Source organism: Neopsephotus bourkii, unplaced genomic scaffold (assembly GCF_033783945.1).
Source record: "Neopsephotus bourkii isolate Nb327-2 ecotype Australia unplaced genomic scaffold, CSIRO-AGI_Nbou_v1 NB_1204, whole genome shotgun sequence".
NCBI lineage: Eukaryota > Metazoa > Chordata > Aves > Psittaciformes > Psittacidae > Neopsephotus > Neopsephotus bourkii.
In genome coordinates this window covers 426,839-442,500 of record NW_026901689.1, presented here as the reverse complement: position 1 = coordinate 442,500, position 15,662 = coordinate 426,839, and the positions used below count along the sequence as shown (strand labels likewise).

At 40.4% G+C, this 15,662-nt stretch overlaps 1 long non-coding RNA gene across 1 annotated transcript in view; it reads left to right on the top strand.

The window, feature by feature from the left end:
- Positions 1-6,402, top strand: part of LOC133218163 (uncharacterized) — a 6,434-nt gene extending 32 nt beyond the window's left edge. Inside the window, exons 1-3 of the long non-coding RNA XR_009727073.1 lie at positions 1-97; positions 4,475-4,552; positions 5,683-6,402. The exon at positions 1-97 is cut by the window's left edge and continues 32 nt beyond it. This is a non-coding gene — a long non-coding RNA (uncharacterized LOC133218163). The remainder of the gene's footprint in view (positions 98-4,474; positions 4,553-5,682) is intronic.
- The last annotated feature ends 9,260 nt before the right edge of the window (positions 6,403-15,662 follow it).

The following is a 15,662-nucleotide window of genomic DNA, read 5'->3' as shown; positions in this document are numbered from 1 at the left end:
GTACCTCCGCCGGGCAGTACACCCGCCGCGCCGCTCGCCTCACGGCGCTACCTTCTCCGCCCTTTCCCCGCGGCTCACATCGCCGCACCGGGGCCGGGTCCGCCTGCTCGGGAGGCCGGGCCGGGCCGGGCCGGGCCGGAGCAGACGAGGACGATCTCGGACCTTGTCGCAGCCCTGCCGCCGCGCTGTGGTTGCCGCGGCAACCGGCCGCCCTGGCGGGTGGGTTTGGGGAACGAAAGGCTGTGCACAGCGAAGGCTCCCAGCCGCGGGCTTGACTGAAAAGCCATCCTGCTTCGCCGGGGAGGGAAAAGGGGAGGCCTCCAACGGCCCCGCCCGGCGCTCGGTGAGGCCCAGGGGCGGGCCCCGACAAGCACCTGCTGCTCTGGGCAGGAGGGTCCCGATGGGGCCTACGCTGCTTCCTGTGGCAAATATTCCCCTGTAGCCCGTCTTTCGCAGCTGCCCCGCCAGCCCCTCTGAGTGCCCAAGTTCCAGTCACCGGCCGAGCCCTCCCGCAGGACCTCAGGTGGAGGAGGCGCGGCGGGGCACGGGGAGGCCCCGTGTCTGGGCTTCACTCGATCACGGACTCAACCCCTATGCCCCAGCGTGTTTGTGCGAATCCACCCGTGAAAATTTTCGCACAACGTCTTAGAATTTAGAATTTTGCTTTTCAATTTGACAAGCTGAGAGAACTGGCCTTGTTCAGCCGAGAGAAGAGAAGGCTCCAGGGACACCTTAGAGCGGCTTCCAGTACCTAAAGGGACTTTCAAGGAACCTGGAGAGGGGCTTTTAACAAGGGCCTGTAGGGACAGGACTAGGGGGACTGGCTTTAAACTGACAGAAGGGGGACTGAGGTGAGAGATTCTTCCCTGTGAGTGCTGAGGCACTGGCATAGGGTGCCCAGAGAAGCTGTGGCTGCCCCATCCCTGGCAGTGTTCAAGGCCAGGCTGTATGTGGCTTGGAGCAACCGGCTCTAGTGGAAGGTGTCCCTCCCCATGGCAGGGGGTTGGAGCTGGCTGAGCTTTAAAGTCCCTTTTAATTCAAACTGTTCCATGATTCTGTGAATTTACTGTGTATTACAGTACCGCTCTGTATTTGTAAGTGACCAGTTCAAAAGCTGTATCAATAACATAGGCGTTAGCATTACTTTCCTGGAACTTCAGTTATTTCTTTTATCTTACCAACTTGTTGGTTGTTCTGTTATCAGTAATAACCTTACCCTCTAAGGTTGAAAAATTCTGTACTTTTAGTTTATAGCTGCAATATTAGTAGCTAGGACAAGGATAGGTAATTTTTTTTTGTAAAGAAAACACCTACTGTTCATCAATATAAATCAAACTATACAAACCACTTCCTTATGTATCATCTTCATTAGCTGGAAATCAGTAAGTTTGGTCCTGTGATCAGCTCAGCTTGATACAAGGCTAGAGGGGAAAGGCAGGGATTTAGTGCTTAAGTCACTTTGCTAGTCCTAAATCCTGAGACTAATCTGTGCCAACAGAGACTTCACAATTGCTTTTAACTAGATACTCCACCAAGAGTACCACGACTGCTTTGAAATAAGTAGCTGGCTAAGGCAGTTGTAGCAATGCTGTACAGCTTTATAGATCTCGCAAGAATAAATGTCATATGCTGACTTCCAGGGTATCACATTTATCAGATGTACCCAAGTTAACGTGCTTAAACTTTGTCTTGGATAGCTAGGCCAATTGCAGCAAGAGTGAGGCTCGAGCTCCGTCATCTCTACAAAAGAATTCTGCATAAAACCAGGCAGCCCAAAGAACAGTTCATACATTCTCTTTTGCTGCTGTAATCTGGCTGGAAGATGCCTTTTTCCTCTGTGCCCTATTGATTAGTTGTGAATTGGAAGTGCATAGTCTACCTAGGTGTAATCTTCACAAGCTGTGGCCTCCTGCCTACTATTTGCCTACCTCACCTCCCTTCCTAAAATTGAATTTCTAGGCATGAGAAGCCACTGCCTTCTAAGTTGCAGGCTTCAAAATAGTTTTCTAGTAGTTTACTAAAACAGCTCTATGCCTTTTTTTTTCCCCTTCGTTTTGGTAAAATATTTATTCTTTCTTTAAAAAGGAGTTCGGTAGATGTAATTATCTAAAGAATGTTCTGCTAGTTTCGAGTTAGTCAGAGATACAGCTGTGCAGATCATGTTTCCTGTCAGTACCAGAAGCTTGTCAACTCACATTTCTTACCAGTTCTTCCCTATTCAGCTGTGGCTTTTTCAGGCTTTCTTGCCTTTGTCTGCTAGCACATTCTCAGATCCTTTCCTTACTTGTCTGCTCATTAGACAGCCATTTTTACTCCCTCCGTTAGCTTCATCAGTCTTTACTTCTGCAGCCATCTTCTGTGCCACCTACTTTCCACAAAAACCTACCCAATTTGAACAAAGGATTATCACCCTCATCTCTAAATCCTCTATAATGCTCACAACAAACTAGGTAACTAGTGGATAAGTTAAAATGCAGCACTTCTAAAGCTTTATACAGTGCAGTATTGGGATAATGTTATATGAAGGCTTCGACCAAAGGTGGTTTCTTCTCGTGTACAAAACTAGTGACTTTATGAATGCTACAGAAAAGATAAGATGACAACATCAGGTCTCTGATCTTTAATGAAGTCAATATGACTATAGAGCTATGAAGATTCTTCTGCATAGATGTTCTTATACCTACTGCTGCTGTTAATAAAAAATGCTGCTGCTAATAACCACAGGGGAAGGGTTTCAGTTCTATTTTGAGTGTGAATTAATTTTTTGTTTATATTATGTTTGGTTTTGAGGCTTGACCTGTCAAACATCTTACTTTGTGTATTTTACAGACACGGGTCTAAAAGTGAAATATGTTCATCTTGCTTTTAGAAAATAGTCCCTGGGTCAGTTCTAGTTAATTCTGCTTCTACAGATACAGACGCTAAGGGTGTAGAGTGGGGCTTTCCCACAAAGCAACCACAGATTAGGTAAATTACCAAGGTTGGACTCTGACATCTGTTCACCCCCTTGTCTTTCGTGACAACAGGTTTGGAGAAATAGAGTATTCAGCAGGAAAGACAGTCCCAGTTTGCTTCTATTTCTAACTGGCTCAACAGCATAATACAATGCAAAACCAGTTCACATATTTGTTTATATGTATGATTTCCCTAGGGCTATGATAAGATTTTTAATGTAAAATACTATTTTATGCATGTACTAAAATGATTCAATTTAAGATCTGGAAGTTTTTTGAAGAAAAATAATGTGGTATAGTAATTTGATTATGTCTAGAATCAGATACCGCATTCTACAGGCAAACAATTGCTGCAAAAGTGTACAGTTTCTAGCTATGTAGCTGTGATTTGCACATTTAAAATGATAAATTTAAACCCATCAATAGTAAATCAATTGCAGGTATAGAAGATAAAACTGAAATAATTCATCATATCACTACAGGAAAAGAGAAAGAGTAGATGTAATGGGTTGTTTTGACTTTAAATTGAAATCTCTTTCTAGGTTTTTCAAGGACAATTCACTTTACAAAACTTTAATGTATACATAAAAATCATCAGCACATCTGATCCAAATATACTAATTTTTATTGGTCAGATCTTGAAAGTGAGGTTTATTTTTATGGAATATGCATTAATTAACCCAACATGTACTATCTTCCAGTATATCTAGCCAAGTACTTTCTTTTAAACATGTTTATTGTGAAATGTTTGCATTCCCAACATTTGTGGCCCACACACAGACTATTACATACTTCTCTTCTGAGCAGCTACAAAAGTTAAAAGGAGTTACTGTTTTTGATTAATGCATTTTGGGGGACATTTTTTTTTTTAATGTTCCAAAGCTATGCTCTGAAGATATTCTTCGGCATGAAAATGTCTAACTGTATTTATCTTGAAAATGGGGTATTAAGAGAAAATGATCAGGATTCAGTTTAGATCATTGCAACTTTTGCATGGAGAGTGAACGTTATTAACTTTTGTGTATAATTTGACTGAACTTAGACAGAATATTAATTGACTGATTTGATACAACTGTATCAGTCATAAAAAGAAAAGCCATGTATGCACATACGTGGAGTAGTGCATTACAGATGGGAGTTCTAAGGCTGGGGCTGTCATCTTTTGATTAAGAAAAGGAAATGATTTCACTAAAAAGATATTCCCTCTTGTGTTGTTTTGTTTTAACTGAGTTTGTACTTTCCACCGAACTGGACATATTTATTGAGACTCATAAGTTACTTCACGGTTACCAACATCACTGTAATCTCAACAAACTATCTTTTTTCTTGCCAATTATCTAAATATCATAACTATAAAATATCTTAAAACATTCTCTATAGTGTAAACATCTTAGCTACAAAGCTTTAAGTGTAAACAGTATGATGCATCAGAATGATTTTAAGCGATGTTATAAAAACTGCTCTTAAAAACTAAACAAAAATGTAAAGCTTCCATCTGGTTTATGATTTTTCCACTGTAGAACTACTGCTGTGTGCCAGTTTACTGAACCATGGCTTGCTAAAGAGATTGCTGGGGTCACAGATTGAAAAAACAAAGAGTAAGTCTTTAATGGTTGACTTTTTTTTTTCCTCAAGTCTCCTTGATACGGTTTGAACAGAATTAAGTGCATGGCAGCAGCAAACGCAGAACATAAAAATGCTCATGTCGCCTGTTGCAGGGGGACCCTTCACAGGAAGATTAGCATTTTGCAGATGTCGTCATTTAAGCAATTATCTTAAGCTCTTTTGTGACTGTATACCTACGTTGTCACCACCAAACAGCTGCTACGCTATGATTCTTTGCACTGTGTATGTACGGAGTTAAATATAGACTAGATTGCATACCAGAGGAGGGAGAGCACACGCAGACTTATTTTGTGTGAATCCTTAGCTGGGTATGAGAAAATAATAATTCTGAAATTCTGGACATAACTTTTTAGTGGACACTGATAGAAGAGAAAGTCATGTAGGGAAAAAAAAAATAAAATAAATTCTTAAATCCAGAATTGGCTATTCAGCAATTTAACAAAGTAAATAAGGAACCTACCCACCTACTTGGTGCATAGGTAAACTTTGCATTCTTCTAAAACCAACGATACAGTTACACTTTTGTGAAATCAGTTTACATCATACAGGAAAAACTGAAGAACTTTATACACAGCAAAGTATTTCAGCACACACTTAACTACAAGCATCTGACTAACCCCACTGCAGCCTTAAGACCATTCCTCTAAGCATTTGTGCACTATGCAGAAATACATTTCCAAAATAAACCTCATTTGCTTCAGTCAGTCAGTCCAGGTGAATGTGGCCAAACCATGCAACTACGAAGTGGTAGCAGTGGCTGGGTTGCATTCTCCCAACTTGTAGGAGGGCAATACTTGCAAAATACAGTGCAGCTAAGCTGCAGCCTTATAACTCATCTCATCTGGGAACTATCTAGAAATACCATGCATTTCCTTAAATAAAATACTTACTGGACAGGTATCAGATCTTACTGAACCCCACCTTGTCACCTGATGCTCAGGGCTACAGTCTTGGGAAAGAAATTTGTCTCCTCATTGGAGGAGACGTTAGGAACGTGGCTGCCAGTCACCAGTTTCTTCCAAGAGAAGCTCTGGTGAGAATGTATTTTCACAGAGGCATCTTTGGCCAGACCTTCTGTTTGAGCTCATGCCTCCTCCTACAGACATAACCACCACCTAATGCTGAAGTTTATGCCTAGCAAAGAAAAGAGGCAGAAAAGAAACTCATGAAAGGCAGCAATCTTTTTGCTCTCTACTTGTCTACAAATTCTCCATCTTTGATGTCACACGTTCAGGAGGAAAGGCTAGCAGTCTGTCAACACACAGTGATTTTGACTCTACCCCCTGGCGTGACTCCTGCACTGCTTAGAGATTTGGCACACAGCTTTGATGTCACTTCCTAAATGAATCTGGACAAATCTGTGGGTAAACTGTGTTACCCATACTCTTATGAGAAAGTCAGCTCACTCCATGAGAACAGGTGACAGGATCCCAGCAGTCACCTTGAAAAGAATTACACCAGTGCCCTTTCCATTCAAGTCCAGGACCTTTCTAGGGTTCTCTACTCACATGATAAAATCTGATGATCTTTATTCATGTAAATCTTAACCACGATCAGGAAGTTTTTGCTTTCAGTATTAGAGAGCAAAAACTTTGTGTATGTCTGCACTGCACTCCCTCGGGCAACTGCAACTCCTGAATGCTTTTGACTGGCTAGCTCGGGTGCCAAAAGCTTTCTAAGAAACTGAAGGGCTGGCTCTCCATGTGCTACAACAGTACTGCCCTGTTAGGCTTTCTAAATGACTGTGCCTGCAAGGGAGGGCTGTAGCCACTGCATTATAAATGTAGCCTACACAATTCTGAACAAAGTCCAACATACTCTGTCACATCCATATTCTCATCTGCTACTATCGTCTTTACAACCAAAAAAAAGCATCCTAAGTTACAGTTTTTTTGGTCTCCTTCCCTTAAAGAATATTATTTGCAGAAGGAAAAAAAGGTATTTATTTAGCTATTAGTTGACACACCATTGCATCCATGATTTTTGTGTCTGCATTAGGGAATAGTCTGTTTCACAGTATTTTCAGAGATTCATCCAGAATAGAGATCTCACATCTAGATATTTGGGAGCCACTCACCTTTCTGGGAAATGCTTAAGTCAATTCAAGAATTAATCACACTGAATATACAATCCATCTTACCTGCTGCAGCCACAGCAGTGAAGTCTAGTAGCCTGTGCACATGTCAAGGGAGAGGGGACAGGCATCAACAAACTCGATGACCCAGAAGAGATCCCTTAACCTCTTTGCTTCAGTTTCCTCATCTGCAAAACAGGGTAAAAATGAGAGCTGAGTAAAGAGTATAAAACACTAGTTCAAAGTCAAACTTTGAGTTAACAGCACTAGGAATACATAACTGCTTTCTGGTTTTGTCTGTCTGCAAAACTTGGAACATATGTGCTGTACCAATATTAGCATGTCTTCACAGTCAACATCTAGAATGAATGCTTAAATATTCATTGACTTCAAATTTCAAATTGAAGTTTGAATTTGACATTCATTCTGTAGATGGAACAGCATCAACCATTAATCAGGAAACAGAAATAATGCCACTCAATTTATATAATCTATGCACTGTGGTCAAAATGTATACTTCTAGACATACAATCGCAAAATTTCAAAGTATTAGCTGTTTAAATAAATCATGTGGTACGTCCCCTCCCTCTTCTGATGGGCTGATTAATGTTACTGAGCAACCAAACAAAAATTCTGAGATGTATGTTCATCTGTAATACTCACAATTTACATTGTGTATTGAATCAAGTAAATACGTAACTCAGGCCATGAGGGAACAGAAGAAATAACATGATTTAGGTAACCAGCTATGAATCTAAATTTATAAATAATCTCAACAAAAAAAACTTTACAAATACAGATTTTTAAAATGTATTATTCACTGAGGAGTTCTGAATACTGAATTCTGAATACCTACTTTCCACACTCACAAGAAAAGAAAAACTCAAAAATGTATCTGAGGAGCCACTTAAGAGTTGTGGTTCAGATTTACTTACTTATTCTTCCTTCCCTCCATAAACTACAGCTACATAAATGGAAATTTTAATTCTATATAGATTTTAATTCACTATCTTTCTGAATTAGTTCAGTTTTTAGGCCAGTTACAGGATTATCTCATGCAGACATCTACATTTCTAAAAGAAAAGGAAAAAAAAATATATAGTTATTTATAGTTTTAGGGTTTTCCAGCCCTTTTTTCCAAATGCATACATACCTTCACCCAGGTGAGCAGCTGCCATTGACCAACACAATGACAGTCTTAAGTACATTTATGTCTTACAATTGAGCTACCATTTTGCACTTGGCCAAATGATGGCCTGCAGTTTAGCTGGGTTTTTGTTTTGTTTTTAGCTGGGTTTTTCTTTTTTTTTTTTTTTTTTTGGTTACTGTTCAGTGTTTAGAAATCTTAATTTTTAGAGAAATTTTTTATGGTAAAGAACGAAAAAAGAAAGCATGAAATAGAGTTCAGATGAGATCCTGCATTATTTTGCTTAAGCTCAAAGAAACTAAAACTTGGGAAGTGCTATTTCCAGGTAAAGATGAAAGATTCTACATTACATCTGTGTAAGCCAGAAAACAGCTGACATTTTGCAAGTTGCCCTGTCTCAGACAAAAACAGTGTGGTGAATCTGGCCAGTCCACTTGTACTCCTCTGTCTGAAATCCCTAATAAAGTTTGAGAGGGGTTATTTTTAAAGCGGCTCTTGGAGTGTTACAGCTCACTACTGTCAGCTTCAGATCTCAAATGTAATTTGATTTATAATTACATTTTAAAAACTAGCATTAAAATAACATTAGAGGGGTCATAATCTGAACTTTTTAATAGTTAGGCACGTAGCATACATTTAGAAATGGATCTCCAACAAGATTCATATGGAACATATTCTGACCAGAATTCCTTCCTTCAACCATGTCAGTGCTCTGCTAAAGCTGGTGTACCAAGAAGCCATTGTGGAACCCTAGATTTCAGCATCATTTCAAATGTAAACAGATTGAAATTTGCTGCTGGACGTTTGTTAGTCAAAGCCTTTTCTTGCATTATAGTACGACCCATGTTTGTAAACACAATGGGTGAGAAAGTGCTGGAGAATTTGAAATTAGCCTCTGCACTGAAAAGATGTACATTACATCCCTTGCAAAATCCAGTTGGCTTCATCAGTCCTGAACTCTGGAGCAGCTTTTATTTTGTCTTTAGTGTTCCTCTCCTATGAAGACAGGCTGACAGAGTTGGTTTAGAGAAGAAAAGAGAAGGCTCAGTCAAGAGCTTAGGGTAGTCTTCCAGTACCAAAGGGGCTACAAGAAACCAGAAGAGGGACGTTTTATAGGGGCCTGTAGTGACACAACAAGGAGGAATGGTTTTAAAATGAAAGAAGGTAGATTTGGATGAGATATTAGGAAGTTCTTTACTGTGAGAGTACTGAGGCACTGGCACAGGCTGCCCAGAGAAGCTGTGGCTGCCCCATCCCTGGCAATGTTCAAGGCCAGGTTGGACGGGGTTTGGAGCAACCTGGTCTTGTGGAAGGTGTCCCTGCCTGTGGCAGGGGTGGGAACTGGATGAGCTTTAAGGTCCCTTCCCACCCAAACCATTCTATGATTCTTAGTCTCTTTTCCACAGATTTATTGGGGGGGGGGGCCCCCCCCAGACAGGCATTGACTTCTAGGAACTACTCAAATTGGTCAAATTACACTTGTGCCAGCCAAAAAAGGTGACTACACCTCAACTTCCGAGGGAAAGGCAGACAAGGAATTCAGTTGCTGCATGCTATCATTGAAGTAAAGGATCTAGTTTAAAAAAAAAATAATAATAAATGGTTGTGCCTTAAAACCAAGTTTGAAATTTTATAGGCTTTTACTCCGTAATTTGTACTTGAGCCTTCTGTTATTTTTAAACAAATCTAATTTCTTACAGCTGTGAAATTTACATTTTAAGAGTGTCTAGTGGCCATGTGCATTAATTACTTTATTGTAATATTTTAATGAGTTTGGGGTTCAACTCTGGAAGAATCCTGCTGAATCCTTGTTTCCCCACAGAATCACACTAGAACCTGATTCAGTCACAACTTCACACACCCCTATTCAAACCCTGATGGACTTGTAAAATATTTTCAGTTGTCTTATAAAGTCCCTAAACTTCAAAAAGAAAAAAAAAAATATCCAAATTTCCCAATTTTAGGAACCCTCCCAAACTAGCACTACCCTGCATAAGCAGCAGAGCTAGGCTTTGAGAAAGTTTATATTTAGAGCTGATCTTGCTGGCTGAGCCTGATCACAAGAAACTGGTATCAAAATGCAAAATTCATCAGTGGCCAATAACATTTGGGCCAGTCTTGTCTTTAATAATACTTACGCAGTGACCCAGATGCTTCTGTTGTAGAACTTATGACATAAAAACATGTAGGGCTAAAAGAATATCCCCCAAGAGTGCCTAAATTCACCAGGGAAGATTGGAAATGCACTGCCGGAAGACGCTTTGTGCAGAACACTTGAAAGGTGGTTTTCAGCCAGGACTATGGGGGTGATGTGTTGCCCAGAGAAGCTGTGGCTGCCCCATCCCTGGCAGTGTTAAAGGCCAGGTTGGACAGGGCTTGGAGCAACCTGCTCTAGTGGAAGGTGTGCCTGGCTGTGGCAAGGGGTTGGAACTGGATGAGCTTTAAGATCCCTTCCAACCCAAAAGAGTCTGTGATTCTGTGACTCAGTGGCTGTGCTCACAGTGGTACAGGTTTAACTGCTTGTCTTGGGGACTGACGCAGAACCTTTCAGCCCACTAAGAATCTGTGCAACTTGAACTGAAGAGATAAACCTTCTTACAGCATCTACATGCACTTAAATTATGAGTAAGCTAAAGATGCAAGTACATAACGCACTGAATGGGTTCAAGCACAGATACTGATAAGTGCAGGATAGTAGGACTTACTGTTTAGGTGGCAATGGTAAGAGGTTCATCAGTTGCCATGTGCAACTGCACACCCTGTACCCACAGAGTCATGCTTGGAAATCAGACCATGTATGTCCACAACTCCCACCTCTCTTTGCTAGGGCAAATGCAGAATTGTAACTTCAATGAACTACCCAGCTTTTAAAAAAGCATGGTTCTAAACCATTTACAATAAGAGCAACAGTACATGCTTTTTATCAGATTGAAGATAAACTTTATTATAACTGGTGGAGATGGTATCAATGATTTGTGGTCTATGTGAATTCTGTAATAAGAAATGGTAATCTGTCTTGGGCCAAACAATATTGTTCTGTTTACTATGCAATTAACAATATTAAGTCAAGATTCTATAAATGATAGCTGAAAATAGGGGTGGTAGGAAGAAACTGGGAGCACTGGAAACTTTCACAGGACAATTATCTGAGGACTATAAATTATTTATAGTGCTTTAGCCTGACATTCTCTGTCATCCTCACAAAAATGTTCCTCACTGCTCCAGAGATGTTCACTGTAAAAGTATCCAGACTGTACACAGTTTGGGGCAAAGCCAGAATCTCTCCTTGTTGCAAGTACTAAACGCACAGGATAGTGCAGTCATTTCATTTTCAGAAAAGCAGTCATAAAGTAAAATTAAAAAAAAACAGACCAAAAACGGCTGACACACACAAAAAAAAACATAACCAACCAACAACAAAAAAACCCCAAACCAAGCCAAAAAAATCCCAACAAAAATAGGTTTACTTTGAGATGATGATGAGCCATGAGCCAGCAAGAATGACAAAAGTGAGGCCTAGTCTCCAACTGCTAGTATATTTGTTGTAAAATAAACACAGAGCTCCTCCCTTGCACTGAATTTCTTCTTTATAGACTGAGTCCCATACCTTTGTGTGACTGAAACCCTGTATTTGTTTACTTTTAGATCAGCCTTAAGCAACCACCATATGGAACTGCAAACACCACAGACATAGCAGAAACAGCCCTTAACTAACAGTCAGAGTAAATTGTGTTGGGAGTCAAGTGGGGCCACTTTCAAGTGGCTGGTTAAGACAAGGACTGACCTATAATGGAGCTCCTCTGTAAAACAATACAATTTTAACTTTACATTATAAAGTACAGAGCCATATGATTGACCACAGAAATCTCACTGCCTTTTTTGAGTCTGTTTTATAACTGTGCACACACTTTCAGCTCTTGACTCTTCAGCCCTAATAATTTTGAGGTAACCTCAACAGGAACTCGGGCCAAGCTACAACACAGCAATTTCATAGTGAACAAGACAGACCTATGAAGTGTTAGGGTCTTTCTTGCAAAATTGATTAAATATATATATATATATATATATATATATATATATATATAAAATGATCGCATTTTTAAACTAGCCATTTCCATTTCCAGCTCTCTGGAAACATGAGCTTCGTTGCACCCAGCAGGCAAAAGCCACATTTAAGACAAAGTGATGCACCAGTGCACTGGCAGTTGGGATGCTGCAAGGAAGTGACTCCTTCTAGCAGCCTTGCAGCCCCTCTCCTGCACCTCTCACCCTTAAGTATTGGTGCCTTAAATTCCTATATGCCACTGAATAATAACGTCTGGCTGATCCAGAAGATAAGCAGCTTATTCCACCTTTGCTGTCTGCCTTCTTTTAAGATGAGCAATAAATGACACCACAGCAGGCATAACCCCCTGGCACCAAAGCTAACAAAATTGTAGGATGTTTTAAGGAATGATGTAAAACTTACCAGAGTTTTAGAAGGGAATTCGTACTCAGAATCTCTCTATGGCACCCAATGATACACGGAAAGGCTTTCAAATTCTCTTTACTTTCCTGAATGCTACAGTGCAAAATCAGCATCAAATGTCTGAAAGAGCAACCTCTTTAAAACTGATAAAAACCCAAACAGTTTTAACAAAGTGTGCAGTAAATCTGTGGGGTTTCTCTGCTCAAGATAACACTGAATCAAAGAGTTTAACAGCAATAAACAGACACAGTAAAATTAAATGTGAGGGGAAAAATGATGGGAGTACATAGTATGCCAGTGATTGCTGGAAGCTGCACACAAACTTCTACTTTTTTAAGAAACTACTGTTTTGAGGAAAAGTACTCAATAATTGGTATCTATAGGGCTTAATTCCCTTTTCTGAGGAGGTCCTGCTTCTGGTCATTGTTCACCGCTGTTGTTCAGGATTTACTCCCAGATTAAGAACTTCTCCCACACTAATAAACAGGTATAATAATTTTCTCCAGAGAGCATTTTTTTCTTCCAGTAATTAGCCTACTTAAATATTTTAATGGAACTGCTGACGTACAATAGCACAAAAGGTCCTCTGACCATAATCTAAAGTGAGAGTAAAGATTCCTAAAAACTTTTTTATGAAGAAGGTCTAGGATTTACAAAGCAGTTCTAAAACTATTTTTAAAGGTCATAAATTAGGAACTCTCTTAAATGTAATTCAATCATCCAGTGTTACAGTAGCTTGATTCTATTAGTTGTCCTATGCGTTTCACAAAACAGAACTCCATTAACATTATTCACGTATAGTTTCCCTCTGTAAGTGGATATTCTGCTCAACAGGCTTTAAATAGATTTTTTTTTCCCCTGAAATTGCCATTAAGCATACTTTTACTCAAAAGGCAAATTAGGCATAGGATTATGCCTGTACTTCATGCAAAGGATACATTTTCAGCAATCAGAACCACATTCCTATGAAGTAAAAATACTCTATATAAGCCGATTGCTTCTATCCCTCCTAACCTTGCTCAACAAGGATTCTGTTCTGATCTTTTGAGTTGCACATAAGTTTTCCAATTTGGTTGAATAAAGGTATCTTGTTGGACAGCTTGATGAGAATATTCTGTGTCTCAAATTCTGACCTTGGCATATTCAAGGTGGATCTCAATTATAAGGCTCAGCTCAGAGGTGAAAAAAAAATTAATTAAAAAAAAATAATCAGGAATTCTTTTGCTTTCTTCAGTTACAGAATGTAGTACAGAACTCCTGCTTTTACATGTCATGCTTTAGTGAGCCGCTGAAAATATAAACCTTGATAAAGAGACCATAACATATATTTGGCCACAAGATCTTCAGATTAATTTTCCTAGTCTCTAGTTATATATCAGCTTCAGAAACGTTTACTGTAGATCATTCATCTCTGATTTCACTGTGATCTCATAGATGACTGTTCTGAACAAGATGAAAATACACGAGTGCATGGAGAAGAGCACAGTGCTTGGCCAAACCACATGCCCAGTAGTTGGTCTGAAAGGACCTTAGGAGCCTTGGAACATTGAGCCATACACCACAGTATCTGACACCCAAGCAGAGCCTGACAGACCCTGACTCATCACAATGGTGTAGCTGCATAATGTATGCATTATGTAGAAAGCAAAATCCTCCTTCAGCTGGTTACCATATTCTATGTTAGTATCTTACTCCTTAAAACAGGACAGATGGCAGAAATCATGCACTGTTGTTCTTTTCATTGGCCATGCCAATCCTGGATAATCGAGTGAGTCAGTCACCAGCAGATACTCTTTTTCTCAGAGGAAAGGGTTGAATTTCATCTGACCACTGAGCTTCAGCTTGCACTTGAGGTTCTAATTTTCTTCTGGTCTTAGCCCATTTCTGTCTCGCTCTGGCACACATTGCCCTAGTAAGTACATTTATTACCTCAGTAATTCCTCTGGGGGCTGTCTTACTTTCACTTTATATCTGGACGCACATAAGCATCTCCCCATATTAGAAGAAAACATTTATTAGGCTCTGAATGGAGTTTCCTGTTCCATCACACTGAATCCCGTTGTCTGTTATCCTTCAAAAGGAGGCTAACAAGTTGCACACTCATGGGCAGCCCTTGCTTGTGGCTTACAAGGGCTGGTAGTGCTCTGCAGGCGCGGAGAAGACACATATGGGGCTAACCAGGCATCCTGGGTTTTCTTCTGATCCTGTTTGTAAACCCTTGTTTGGCTGCCCACACGTGCAGTCATATGGAACCCTTACTCTGCGGTACCATCCCCCCACCGGTGGCACTCGGTGACCCCATTCATGCTCCTTGTTCACCCCCTTGGGACTGGTGCAGGAAAGGTCTATGAAAGTCTCCATCACCCAAGGATTCCTCGACTATGAAGTTGATCTTACTACTTTGGGACATTTGAACAGTAGAGGGTAAGCCTATTATATCACAAAAATGGGATTTTTTGCTGTAATTCCTCAAGTTCCCAGAAAATTATCTTACTTGAGAACATGGAGGATTTTTCCTGGTAATTGTGGCTCACCACTGCGTATTTCTGTTTCTTCAGATCCACCCTGCAAAACTCCTCAGGGTAGCGTTTGGTAGAGCTAGTACTGTACAAAAGCAGTTTGGCCTTCCACAGTGTTACACAGGAGGATCTGGCAATGAACTTCCCCAGCCATAGCACGGTCAGATCAGAGGAGGAGGTAAAAAAGTATAATTGCTATACAGTACAACTGCATGGATTTACTCAAGCTGAAGACCTGGACCCACTCTAGGGACAAGAAAAAGTTTCCAATATATAGTCTCTTTCATTAGAAACCATGCAAAGTGTCTCATCCACATCAGCCTGCTATTTTTTTACTTCTATGGAAGCAGGCAACATTTATATTCAGTTGCTCACTTATAAATAAAAAACATTTTTTACATGGGTGGATTGGAGTGCCCTTTCTTCAACCCCCTCCTCTTTCGGATCGCATTATTTTATATATTACACACGTTCTGTCAGCGAAGCTCACTTTGTTATCTGAAACATCTGTGGTACCCTGCTGTGGAGGAGGCCAACGCTGCTGCTGCTGTTGCTGCCTGTCTTTATTAGCCACCGATTTGCTGATGGAGCCCGGGTCGCCTCTGCAGTGCTGGGGCTGTGTGGCAGAAACAGTGTGATGCTGTGAACTGGCACAGAGGTCCTGTTGGCTCACAACATGATGGCCACTAGCATCTATATGAAGATATGAACCCAAGTTTTCGTATGTGCAATCTTGCAAGCAAGATTTTTATATTTCTAAAAGAAATGCATGTGAGTTTACATGTCAGCTGAAAGGGTAACATGCTTGCAAAGAAGGTACATACTTACCAAAACGAAAGGACCTCCTACCTGAGGCTCTCACAAGGTCTGGCTT